General features: G+C 38.7%; 1 protein-coding gene across 1 annotated transcript in view; it reads right to left on the bottom strand.

Moving 5' to 3' along the window:
- Nlg3 (Neuroligin 3) overlaps nucleotides 1–1,603 on the bottom strand; it is an 87,958-nt gene extending 86,355 nt beyond the window's left edge. Inside the window, exon 1 of the mRNA XM_064694337.1 lies at nucleotides 966–1,603. The gene's annotated coding sequence lies outside the window, so the exon portion shown is untranslated. The remainder of the gene's footprint in view (nucleotides 1–965) is intronic.
- Nucleotides 1,604–14,279: the final 12,676 nt, after the last annotated feature.

Raw genomic sequence — 14,279 nt, 5'->3', positions numbered from 1 at the left:
TATATATGCTTTTGGCGTTTCGGAGACATTTTATTCAATAATATATTTTTATAATGCAAGTCTTTATTATGTTCCTACAGAATGTTCGTACTTCTTTTAATCTCTTATTCTATATTTATACAGGACATATATATATAGAGTATATGCTGAGGAATATTTCCCTGCTAAGCTTGCAAGTGAAGCATATAGACTCAGATTTATTTATTTCTTATTCTTTCTGATTTTGTAAAGTATATTTAAAAGTTATCAGTTACTAAAACTGAAATATTTAACACAAAACATTTTATTGTAATTCAGATTTCTGGGCTTCTCCTACTGAATGTCTGTAGTGTCCTTTTCCATTGCCAATTAATCAATTTTGAGTGCAACTTCAAGCGACAATGAGGACTATTGTTACTTGTGTTACTTGAAGAATCACAGCCAATTTCTATAAATATCACAATCGCTGGCCCAAATAAATAGCATGTCAAGCAGCAAACTGAAGGCTGGATGTAAAAAAAAAAAGAAAAAACAATAGCACGAAAAGCACGCGCACAAAACACTCGAAGCCCAAAGATTGGCATAGTTCCTACCCAGATCGGGTCAGAGAGCGACTTGTGGGCTAATTGTGCTGTTGCCGCTGTCAACAATGCACCAAATGGCCCCAAAAATATGACAGCGAACAATAACAATGGCATCAAGATATTGCCAATTTGGCAAATGTGCTTATTGACAACTGAACTGGCGGCAAGCGTCCAGCTACAAATTGTGGGCCATAAACACCGCAGCAGGTGTTCTTGCAGCAAATCAATCAGCTCGGCTTGCCGCATGACAGATTAGCTGGTCATAATTTCCAGCCAACAGTCGAATGGCCAAAATTGAAAACTTAAATTGTAAATCTCTTTCAAGTTAAATGCCGCGTGGCGAAGTGAGCGGCACACAAAGCGAGCCACAATTTAATTATGAATGATTTATGACTCAATTACCGTTTTATAGACGTGTTTAAGTGCCGAATCCTGGCTGTCCTCCGTTGTGCAGCACTGTTTTCTATGTTGGAATGTGTTCGGTATGCTAGTTATTTATTTCTTTTTCGACACTGTTTAGCAAAGCACTTGGATTTAACACGCTTAACACAAAGCATTTAATTTTTGCTAAATTTTCATTTGTATTTTTTTGGTGCTTTTATTTATTCTTCTTTTCGGGCTTTAAATTTTATTTATATTTGTGCGGCCGCCTGGAAGTAGGCAGCGCCTTTTGCAAGTTGGGACTTATTGGCGCCTGTGACGTATGCTACACAAAAAACCGCACACACGCTAGCACACACACACACACACACTCGCACACTCGCCAAACACTTAAACTTGGCTGCGGCTGCTGTTGATTTCCGCCTGTTGTTGTTTTTATTTTTTCTCTGTGGTCAAATTTAAATATATATTTATTTGGGCGTTGTTTTTGGTTAATGCAACAACTGGAATCGCTTTGGCCCAATGTCCATACACGCACGCCGATACACACACACACGCGCACCCATTGTTGTGAATATATTTAAAACCGCGACGCGTCGCTCGATTCCGTTGCGCTGCTGCTGCGATTCGTGCGCCCCGTTTGCCGCGACCAAACAACACAAATATCGAACGTGAACTGACACGAAAAATCGCCACTTCAAGCGGCCAGAAACGGGCGCTGGCACATTTCAGTCCTTCGTTTCAGCCCGTTTCGGGCATATACCGTTGGCCACGAAGCACACGAAGCAGTCGAGTTCGAATATAGTGCACAACAGCGCCAAACGGCCGTTGAGCAAACTACAGTTTAGCTTCGGCGGCGAGCGCAGTGTACTCTGTCGAGCGTCGGCTGCTGTGGGGCAATGCAAAAGAAAAATTCCCAGTTTGCTATCGGAGGAGAAATGAGGGACTAAGTGGTACTATTCTATGTTCAAAAGCAGGGTTATTTGGAGCCTGGTGCCCCTTTTTTCGAAATGTTCACTGTGACAGTGGGCACTTTGTAATAAAGTATAAACAAAATTTAATATATATATATTTATTTTACAAAAATATAGCATGCTGTGAAAAGGCAAAGACAAAAATAAATTGTGTACGCAGTGAAAAAGAATATACAATAAACAATTTAATAGATTGGTATATTAATTTTTATTTTCAGATCGCACATTATCTTTTAAACTATTTATTTAATTAAAAATTATATACGATTGAACATTTGTTTTAAATTGTTTTTGACTCTTATTTTTATGATAAATGTATGTGCATAAGAAAGATAATACTTTTTCAAATGTGGTTTCTGTACTGGAGCAATTGTATCACAGCTTTTGAAATATACTTTTTTTGGAAATCTCTAAGGTCAAAACTATTTAATAAGGGGAAAACTGTTGTTAGCAGAGTTATGAACCCAAACTAGCTTTTGCAGCTAGTAAGCTTTAAGCCTGAAAATAATGTGTCAAAATAAAGTTATCCGATTTTAAGTTTTTCACTGCAGGATAATGGATAAAAGTTATTTAAGTTGAAGTAAAAGCTCTACGAAAGCTTGCTCGGAATGCCAAACTTATAAGTTCTCAAAAAAAGCTAAAGATATTTGTAGACGCAGTTGCTTGTGTGCTTTAAGCTTTTAGCTATTTTCCTGTTGGTTTGAATTTTTGGAAAAGTTTTGAAAAGTCGTTAGTTCCATTATTTAACAACAGGGGCGATTTAAAATCTATGGAATTGAATTTTTGAAGATTTTGTAGAATCGTTATATATTTTCATTATAGCTTGAAGTTTGAGTTAACTTTATTCAACAGCTTGAATAATGGAAATTGTAAGCTCAAAACTTCAGCACGGCCTGAAAAAGTTCAAACCTTTTCACATTCTTTCAGTACCTTAATATATTTCTCCATTTCGATAATTTTGCTGCAACATCGCTCAATAAATTGTCGGAATGGCTTTCACAGCATTTTCCGATGGCTTCTAGCAGTCTGGTAAAATGATTTTGTCTGGTATTTATGAAGGTGCCACAGGAGGCAGCCGCATTCGGAGCTAGTTTTTGCTTAGTTTTCAGTAATGCGTATATGAAATCGAGATATCTTCACCTGCAGCTAAAAGCATAACGTAATTCAATTCAATTTTGGTTTTATGCCAGTCATTTTTCTTGAGCCATTTCTGGCGAAGAAGAGGAAGGAGGAGAAGAGCGGCAGCATCACCGTCGTGTTGAACTGTGACCCACTGCAGAAACGAGGTCAATGGCCAGAAACAATAAAAGAAATTGGCCCAAAGGCATCCGCCAAGCCGGAGAGAGGGAGAGGGAGATAGAGAGAGAAAAAGAAAGAAAGCGGGACAGAGACTCGACTGATTTGATGCGTATGTGTGTGCGAGTGTGTGCGTGTTTGTGTGTGTGTGTGTGTGTGTTGGCTGTAAATGCAACTGGCTGCTGAACTTATAAATCATCATTTCCAGCAAATAAATCCTTCATGGACAATTTAACCTACGCTGTGGCAAAGCCAAAACTGCAACAGCGGCAACTCCGAATCCGGCTGCGATTTCTGATTTCTGATTCTGTTTCTGATTTTGGCTGCTTTACAATGCGATCCGGACGGGCTTTGGGAAGCCTCCATTTTTTTTGCGTCTGTCTGCCGTTAAGGACAAAATGTTATCAAAAAAAAAGAAAAAAATTTCTGGCCTGTGTGTGTGGGTGAGTGTGCGTGTGTGAGAGCTGATTATCTGCTGTAGATGAAGCTATTGTTGATTGGAAATGGATGTTTGGCACTCATGAGCCAGATTTGAGCTGTTCGAATGCACTCGAATGATATTCATTTGGCTGCCATCAATAACTAACTTATGCACAAATGCCACACCTTTTGTGCACAACCAAAAATATTTTGATAAATGCATTAGCTTTCGGGATTCAACTGACATTTTCGAACACCCAAAAACCTATGAAATGCATTTGCAGACATCAAGCTGAGTTCAGATTCTTACGGCAGTGCGAGTCATGTGTGTTGGAGTGTGTGTTGGTGTGCTTGTGTGTGTGTGGTCAATGCTTTCTGTTTGTGTCTGTTGTGGTTGTGACAGGCGGGCGGGCGGTGGGGCGGTCGGTTGGGTTGTGGCTTTGGCAATGGAAACTGCAGCAGTTGCTTGCTAGCAGCTGGTTGCCCGGCAAAAATTTAATTTGCGCCACAATCCTCCATCATCGGGACAGGCAGCAAGCAGACATTGATGAGCCATTCGGATTAGAGATGTGACTGGCATCTATCGATAGTTAGCAAAGAGAAACAGTGTTGAAAAGTGCAAATGATTTAGTAGCGTTCAAATGTGAGTGTAGTAAAGATGACGAAGCGCAGAAACCTGAGAGAAAGTGTGTTAAAAAAATTATATATTTAAATAAACAGTTCGATTTTTGACACTACATAGCACTTTTCTTTTTCGGGAAGATTTACAACACTACTTAACAAATGTATGTATTGGTTGTTTTCTGCTACAAAATATATATATATATGAAGACCCAGATGAGAAGCAAAACACTTTACAAATTTTTGTAGATTGCAATAAAATCATTATTCTCATATAAGTCTTGGCTCATAGAAGCTTTTTATAAATGTTATCATAATTTCTAACTAACTAGTGTAAACAAAGAAAAAACAATTAAAACACTTATTCAAACAAATAAACATGATATATTAATCTTAGCGATTTTTTGTTATCATAATGTTTATTTAATAAATGCATAATAAGAAATACATAGTTAATAATTGCATATACTTAGACATCATTTAAGTTTGTTATATCTAGCACATACAAATTCTCTGCCATGCGACTGAATGTATTTTGTAAACATCTGTAAGCAGAATTTGGAGCTAGTTGCTCGGATCAGCGAATGTTTGCGTTATTTTGAACTTGGCATTTGGGCAATTGTGTTTGATTTGTGGTCCGTGTTGGGGCCATTCGATTTGCATGCGTATCTGCGGCAATGAGCAATTTCAAATTATCAACATTTGGCTAAGCATTTCGACAATCCGAAACGGCAAAATCTAAACATAACAACAACAACAAGAGCAACAAATTGCTGGGGCCACTATGGGGCGGACAGCTAAAGTAAACACACTCGCTGTGCGTGTGTGTGTGTGTGTGTGTGTGTGTGTGTGTGTGTGTTTGACACATTACTTGCCCACGAAATGCATTTGACATGTGCAAGCAACACAGGGCCTGCACCCCCCGCGCAAGACAAAAGTACCCGCCTGCGCCCAGCAGCTAATTAAAGCGCGCACGCGTGTGATATGCCACGCCAGATGCTAGATTGTAGACGTGCGTGTGTGTGTGTGTGTGTGTGCGTGTTTGCGTGTGTGTGTTTGTAGCAGGGGTGCGGACCCCAGTCGCAACAGCGAACATGTCGCACAGCCAGTCGCAACACGCGCCCCATCTTTATTCTAATCTCAGCCGCAACATGCTTTAAATTTAGCATAACACCGGGCAATGAGGCAGGGAGGGAGGGGGGGGGGGTGGCAGGGGAGGAGACAGGGCCGTGGCAAGCTGTGCGTCAAAGCTGGCAACTTTGTGCTCTAAGGTCATAACAACAACAACAACTTGAGGAGCTGCCCGAGGTGTTTGAACTAAGCGAATGGCGCGTGTTTTGATTTCATTTTGTCGCCGCGAATGCCGCGAAAAGGTAAACAACATTTTTTTTTCTCCCATTTCTTTTATACAATTTTTTTTTGCCCTTGCCAACGGCATCGGCACTTAGGCATGCAGCTTGTCTATACACACAAAATCTGCCGCACCGCACCGCACCGCCTCCCCCCCCCGCGGTTTATTGGCATAATCTGGCTTGCTGTGCGAAGCAATTTTTTGTTTTAACTTATTCATAGTTTACAAATTTACAAATTTGTTGCTAGTGTATAGTTGGCTGTGCTCTGGTTTTTTTTTCACCCTTTTGGTATTTGGCCAGCTCGTTATTTTTAGCTGCGCACTTATTCTTAATGATTTCCAATGATTTTTATTAAATGCAAAAATCACCAGAAATTGCATGTTGGCATAAAGCAACACAATTCCGCATTTTTAGCGGCAATAACAAATCGGACTTTGGAAATAAACACGAAATAAAATTGCTATTCGTATCAAAATAGGAAGGGATTGTTCTATGCGGAATTGCGGATAGAAGTTCTATAAGAAAAACTTAGACACAAATTGTAGCCAATTATAGACGTATTTTTTCTAACGATTTTTAAGAAATTCATAAATAATTTTAAGCTAAACAATAATATGGCAAATAAAATGCTAGATGAAATAAATAAATATAAATGTTTTATCAACATAATAAATCATTTAAATTATTATATCTTACGTAACGTGGCTGTCGCAAAGAAAATGTTTTAAACGGAAAGAATTATGCAACAAATTGTGGCAAAAAGACATGAAAGATGTTGAAAAATGCACAAATATTAAGCAATAAATGGGCAAATAAAACTCTGTAGATTATATGAAACGTTTGTAAATATTTGCATTTATTTCAATCAAATAAATTGAGTAAAATATTGTATCTTCACGTGTTGAACCCGAACACAACTGTTGCAGCTAAAATAATGAATATTTAATTGCTGTCTTGGGCTATTTTTGGAGCTCCATTTGAAATGCATAACATAACAAAGTAATTTGAAAACCAATTTCATACAAAAACAATTTAGTTAGATTTGAGGCAAAGTGTTCTTAGACAAAGAGCATCTGTCTGCCAGACTAAGCCGCTGGGCAAACAATTTGTGCTGACCCCTCGACGTTATTGTTAACAAAATGTTTGGTGTACATTTTAGAGCTTAACGAAAGCTAGACGAGAAAAAAAGCAAACGGCAAAAAATTGCATAAAATAAAATGTTGGCAACAATAACAAAACGTGCGGAATAAAGAACAACTGGCCAGAAATTGGTGTAAAACAGAAACAATATGCGGGGGAGCAGTGCGGAGTTGCGGGGGCGTAAAACGTGCGGAATGTGTGTATGAAAATTGTATGTGATCGACGAACTAAAATTGATTTTTGCTACAAGAGCTGAGCCAACAATCGAAGGGCTTCTGCCCCAGCAAACGGCCGCGAATGCGGTGCGCAAATTTATTAACAACTCAATTGGTTGGCCAAAATGCAACATTGGCCATAAATTCAGAGTTGTGAGCTCTGCGTTGCCGCTGGCGTTCGAATTTGATTTTTACTTATTGTTCTGTACGGAATTCTCCTGGCAATCCATGTGCAAATGTGCACGGGCTAGCGGGGTTAGAGGGTGTGCTGAGGGGTATGTGCGTGTGGCAGGATGCCGCACAGGATGCGGTGCATTTGCCATGTTTGTGCAATCAGCATTTAGAGATAAAAAAGAATAGATAGAGAGCGAGAGAGAGAGAGAGTGAGGGAGAGAGAGACAGTGGGAGTGGGAGTAGTTGACAAAGAGATACCCATTTAATCGAACAGATAAGCTCTATATAGCATCTGAATATTGTAGAAGTTCGTTTTAAGCTCTTTGAGCGAAAGCGTGTGCAGGTAAACATAAATAACCTACACTCCTATCTATATTTAGCTCTGGCTCTTATAAGTTCTCAGTTCCTAAAGTTCGTTTCTACACAAATAGGTAAGACTCAATTGACTAAGCTTTCGGCTAACTTTATGTGATCAATATTGAATATAAAGGAAAAAAAGTTTGACAATAATTCAGATTTTAAAGTAATTCATTGGTTCGAAGATTCACTTTTGATTCACTCTTATCTTTATGTAGTATTCTAAGACACACATTCTTAATTTAATTTGATAATAAGGTCTGAGCTCCTTAAGTTCGTTTCTTAAAATGAATAGATAGTTAGAGGTAAGGCTCAATCGACAAAGCTTCGGATGCAATAAGCATGTACAGAAAATTTCCGTAAAGTATCGAAAATCAAAAATGAATATAAAAGCATGAATATTCTATAGACATATATATTCTTTAGAGGCATGTATTAGATAAAAGGGAAATACCAAAAGTATTCTAAAAAAATATGTACTAGGTTTCCATATAAAAATCCACATACAACAAGCTCTGAGATCCTTGAGTTAATAGAAACAAAAAAGATCCGAGAGATGTCTTCCGCTGCCTGTTACATACGCAACTCAAATATTATAATACACTTTCCGCGCGTACTCTTATGCTTTATGTTGATTGCCGTTGGCTGCAACGGCAAATCAAAGCCATGCAATCTAACATGAATTATTTATTAAGAAAAGTCAGTTGTATCGATGCCGTGCTTGAGTCAGCTGCTGCACACATATTTGGGTTAGTTTACAAGATTGAAGCTCATAAATAAATAAATATCACTTGAAGTCCCAGAACCGCTTCAAGGGTAACCACAGAGACATCTTTAAGCAGTGACCAACGTTTGCAGTCGTGACGGCGACAGCAACTGCATTAAATATATATCCAAGCAAACTTGCAGCAGCCCCTAAATACCTCAGGGCTGTCTAGCTACCCCTCCCGCGCCGCCAACACGTTCTACGGCTCGCCCCACAGTTAAGACGCAAAGCAGCCATTAGGCAACTACAACTACAACTGATGCGACGGCGACGCCAATGGCTGTCACTCGACAAAATGGCGCGTGCACAGCCAGAGACAACACGCACACAAACACACACGCACACAGCCACAGACACATAGGTATTTGTATGCATATGTATGTGCAACAGCGTAACAGTAAAAAGGCTGGGCGCCTTGTGTAACTAACTATATTCAAACTGTCTTGGCACTCGGCTGCGCATCAGTGGCTGCTGCCACTTGACGCAACTTGTGCAACGGGTCTTAAGTGTGGCAACAGTCTGTGCCACAAACGACAATTCACAATTCACAATTCACAATTCACTTGGCACGCACCAAAGTAGGCAACAGCTTTATTTATGATTTACATGATTCATTTGTTTTATTTGGTATGACAATTATGCGTGTTGTCTTTGGGCTGGTTTCACTGTACCGTCTCGACTGTCAGCTCAATGATGTTGTCTGGAAATACGCGTGCGCCATTTTTAATCATACGCAAATTGTTCTTAATCATTTTCTAATTGCCTTCTCGTGCCGCCTCTCTAGGCTCTCCGCTCTCCGCTCCACACTCCCCACTCCCAGCGAGTCATCCCTCACTCGAAAATGACTTCACACATTTGCGCCGAGCATGTTTATGTCTGCCTGAGGACGTGTCGCCAAATCTGTATGCCAGCCTGAGCTCGCACACATACGCACACACATTCTCACATATGCCCGTCAATATGCTGTAGAGTACATTGCTTGCCCTGCCAGACCGAGGGCATGCTAAGACTTTCATATCGCTTGCCGTTCGGCATATAAGTGCTTTAAAAATTAAAAAAAGTGTTAGAGTCTGGGCGCTTTAACTTTAGTTCAATTAAAAAGTAGTTAAATTTCGGGTATATTATAATATAATATATATTCTGTCAAGCTTTAACTTACAATAATTAACTTTTGTTTTAAACGTTTGTATCTTAAAGCTATTCAAATTAAAAAACATGTTGATGAAATAAAACAATTTGAACCCTGACATGGTTGTGCGTATTAGTGTTAATAACGAAATACACTGAGTCAAATGCAGTGTTGGTTAAGAGGTGAAAACAAAACGAACGCCTTTTATTAAATTTAAATAATAATTTAAGACAAAGTAAAATAAATATTATAAAACCATTTTTAGAGCGGATTACAAGTGCCCCCTCTATTCCAAAAAGTAACACTATGCTGTAGTGTTGGTAAATGCATCTTTTATTCTCTGATCTAAATAGTGTTTTATACGATAACTATTTTAATTGGAAGTTCCTAATGAGTATTACTGTAGTGTATTCATCTAATCAGTTAGCTTATCAACGATCAAGCTAGGGTATCCAAAAGTTTCTGAATTCCAGCTTGTTTTCTTATTAGCTTAAGCCTTGGCTTGTTTGTATTTGGGCGCCTACAGCTTGGCTGCTAATTATGCCAAAATACATATGTACGCCTGTAGTGTATATGCTATTTCCATATTTGGCAATGTTTGGCTAGAGAAATGGTCGCCTCGTGGGCGCCCTGCCAAAAGTATCTGTGCACTTGCGGCTCCTCTTTTCTATATATATATACATATATATACATCAATGTATGTGTATGTATATTTTGGGTGTATGTTATATAGGGCTGTTGGTGACAGCTTCTATTGGTCATTAGCTTCCAATTAGTTATTGTTAATTTGTCGTTTGCGATACGTAACGGAATGCATCTGATCGGTATTGTGGTGCTGAATATTTTGGTCATGCCATAATCTAAGCGGAAATGCAATTAATATTACATCTCAAGCGAAATTGCCCCCTCAAGTGAATTAATAGATTTCCATGTAGTGTTGGTAAAGGCAATGCGGAAAATTTATATATTGAAATTGGAAATAGCTTTGCAGTTGACATAAGGTTGGCTTGACCACCTTGACGCACCAGTGCATTTCAGCTCTTCAAAGCAATTATCATCATTTAACTAATTCAGTGTTGAACAACTCTAATTTATAGTTCACTTATTATCAAAGTTTCTATACTTAAAGCGGCACATGGTATATCCATAGATCAATGACACTCTAATGATTATTTGCTCGATGGAATGTTGGCAAAGTCATTGAGCTTCATATAAATACTTTTAAACAAATTGAATACTACCCTAGGTATATTTTCCAGCTGACATTTTGCCTTTTTATGCCCATATACCTACTAAACAGTAACTATTATTACATACGCACATGTTTGTGTTGGCAATTTCTGAACGATTTGGTTCTGCAAAATTTATTTAGTTACTGAATACACTTAACATTGATCTATTTAAATGTTCTGTTCCATTATGGCCGTTGATTTGCCTACCAAAATATTTATCGTCATCATTACGAGAGCTTCCCTCTTGGCATTGTCGCCAAAATTGTTTCACTTGCGGTCGTGTATTTGGCCCGCCCCGCAACGTGCCACATTCCCCCATTGTTGGTTCGCCACGAAGTCGCGGCTCATCTGCGCGTATGTTGAGTATATTGTTTATATATTTCGGTGGCACGCGACGCAAGTGCAGCAACTGCGCGCAAATGCGGCATGCCTCTTAGTCAGGCAGCTCAGAGCTGGCTGTGACACGTAGACGCCTGCGGGCTTAAGGCAAAGACAAGAAGCGAGCGCTTCACACAGGAAAGTCAGCGACGAGGCCAAAGGGTTGTGCACTTGTTGTCATCATCATCATCAGCTTGCTCAGCATCGTCGTCATCATTTCGAGAGAGCAGCGGGGCAGAGTATAAATAACCACAGTTTGGGGAGCGTTTATTGAGGGCTGTGGCACATGCAACGGCAACGACAACGGCAACGGCAACAACAATGAGAACAACAACAACAACAACTGCTGCTGCTTGTGGCTTTACTGACGATGATGACATTGATTATGTTGCATTGAAACAACAAATTCGCCCTAAACGACCCGCAACAGCCGCTGGGAGCCTGTCAAACGGGTAGCCCTGATTGACTGGAGCAAACTCTGCATAGCATTTGGCAACATGATTGATGCCCTGCTTTGGCTGCGTTTCCTGCATTGATTTCGATGCCAATAGTTGCCAAATGAGCCAGCTTATGCAAATGCTTTTGCCAATATATTACTGCTACAATTTTTATTCAACAGCTCTAGATATTTTAGTGCCAGCCGAACAAGAAACAACGATTTTGTAAGTGGCCCCTGCCTGGCCCAGCAGTTGCTCCTGTAAAATCTGCTGCTGACGCCTGTTGAAAAATTGTGTTTTAATTAAAAACGCTCAAGTGCACTTAAGTGTGCGTTTGCCAGCCACGTCAACCGTCAGAGGCAGCAAGTGCACACCTACAACAAGCGAACAACAAAGATCAACACGTAAAAAAACAAAAGAGCCAAACAGAAGCAACAGCAACAACAACAACAACAACAATTAAGACAACAATGCACCGATGTATAAAAATAACAACTGCAACTGCAATGGCTTGCAAAGTAAATAATTGAAATTTAAATAGTCGCTTGTGGTATACACTTCTTAAAGATTCAGCCGGACTGAGTATACATATAATACATATAAATAAATAATAAAAATATATAATATTATTCAACACAAATACTATTTATTTATATATTAATTATTTTTATAATTTTTTAGATTATTTTTATAATATTTTATTGTTATAGAATTAAGTGTTGTTTAATTTATTAAAAATACAATATTCAAACCGAGTCTAATAGATATTTTTGTTTTCATCTTTGTTTTTCAATTCTGCTTCCCAAAAAAAATTATTTTTATTTTATTTCTTTATAACATTTGCGTTCCATTTGCGTTTGTAAAAACCTACAATATATTATTCTACATTTTATTTATAATATTCGTTTAATAACTCATTAAAATAACAACATATTCATAATTTTTCAAGTTCACCTTTATTTTGGAGATTTTATATCACATGCAATATAAATTCAAGTTTTTATTAAAATTGCAATCTTCTATTTTAGCTCTGAGAATTTTCACAACATTTTGACCAATTTTGGGTTTAGGGCATTACGCATACTCACATAGTTGGTTCATTAAAAAGCCAAGTCATTCTGAGTGCGCTTTTTGCATTTCGTGGCAACTCCTTTAGCTCTTTGGCTGCTGCCTTATTGCAACTCCAAGCGCAACGCATTCGCAATCCCAAGCTGCTCGCTGCTTCAGCAAAAAAGACAGGAGCATTAATAAAGGGCTGGGGGACTGCTGGGGAAATCACCAGTGAGGCAGTGAAGACTGTCGCTGATAAGCTCCACCAAGTCTCTTTCTCCCTATCTCTCCATATATATATGTGTGTGTGTGTGTGTGTGTGCAGGAAACAGGATATGACATATTTAATGTGGAACAGATGCGACTCTTTGGCGTTCCTTTATGGTAATTTCAACCATTTTAATTCATCTCGGCAACTGTCTTCTTCGGCTGCTGAGTGCATAATTATGAAATTTGCGCCATTGATAAAAGAGAAAAAATGCGCATTTACCTTTTATAATTCGCGCAAAAAAAATGAGCAGTGCATGTATAAGAAATATGATCGAAGTGAAAGAAATAACAAAATGGTTAATTAAATGCAAATGCAAAGTGCTAAACCGTGAAGGATTATTCATTAATGCAGATTTTTGCCCCGGGCGAAAGCAGAGGAGCCAGCAAAAACCATTATTTCCATGGGCCAGAAAAGATTATGCATCAATGCAATTTATTCAAGGGGGTTGGTTTAGTGGGATGGGTTTTGCCATGAGCTATAAATAGATTAAAAAGTCCGAAATATATTTAAGGGGAGAAAAAGTAGTCAATATCGTTTATTGTAATAAGGAAACTGATTAATATGTCTTTAATTTCTGTTAATTATTTAATGTTTATATTAAATATACAACAGATTGCTGAGCTGTGTTAGTGTAAGCGTAAAAAACCAAAAATTAGCAGGTTATCTGTATAGCTATTACAAGAAGCACCACGATATATTAAATACATGCTCATCAACTGTGGTTTAAAGCTATTATTATTACAAAACAACTCTAAAGAACATATATTTTTCATGAAATCTGATAAATAAATACTTTTTGCATAAATGAAACCTTTCAAGCCTTCAACTGCCGTAATGGCAGCTGACCCAATGGCTGACCACTGTTTTTTTTTTCTATCTAGATGTTAAGGCCGGCGGGTTCCTGGCGAGAAGGATACAACAAGCGCAGCGCAGCGACGCGTAGGCAAAATGTGATGCAAGTTTTTCTCAATGCTCTTTCCCCTTTTTGCTGAGTTTTATTTTTTATGACTGGGCGTAAATGCATAAAACTGTAAGCGAGCGAGGCACGAGTGGTGCTGTTGGCTGCTGGGTGGGTGCACCACCGTGGGACCGGACCAGTGGCTAGCCACGTGCACTGTAAAATTGTGAAAAGTTGTTTCATTTGCGCGGCGTGGCGAAAAAAATAAAAAAAAAAAACAAGAGAGAAAAAACTTTCGAGCTGAGCCACAGCGGCATTAACAACACTTAAAATGCCTGCAGCGTTTTCCTTTAATACAAGTGGACAGTCCTCTGTGTTTCTCTTCTATATCCTTGTTTTCTTTTTTTTCCTATTTTTTTTTTCTTTTTGCAACAGCCAAGGCAACTTCTGTAGGACACTTGGTCGGCCACTTGAAGCGGTTCTGTGCCAAAAACTTTGTCAAGGGTTTTTCCCTTCGCACTCTCTAAACTCATTTTGATTTAGTCGTCGTTTAGTTTCCTTTCAGTGCAAATTTTGTTTATTTAGTATATATACACATAGTTTATAGACGTGTTTTTTCGGCAGC

The sequence above is a fragment of the Drosophila montana genome, unplaced genomic scaffold (genome assembly GCF_035044405.1).
Source record: "Drosophila montana isolate Dmon_TW-CO22-7 unplaced genomic scaffold, ASM3504440v1 contig_1505_1, whole genome shotgun sequence".
Taxonomy (NCBI): domain Eukaryota; kingdom Metazoa; phylum Arthropoda; class Insecta; order Diptera; family Drosophilidae; genus Drosophila; species Drosophila montana.
The sequence above is the reverse complement of the archived record's forward strand: the minus strand, read 5'-3'. Positions and strand labels throughout refer to the sequence as shown.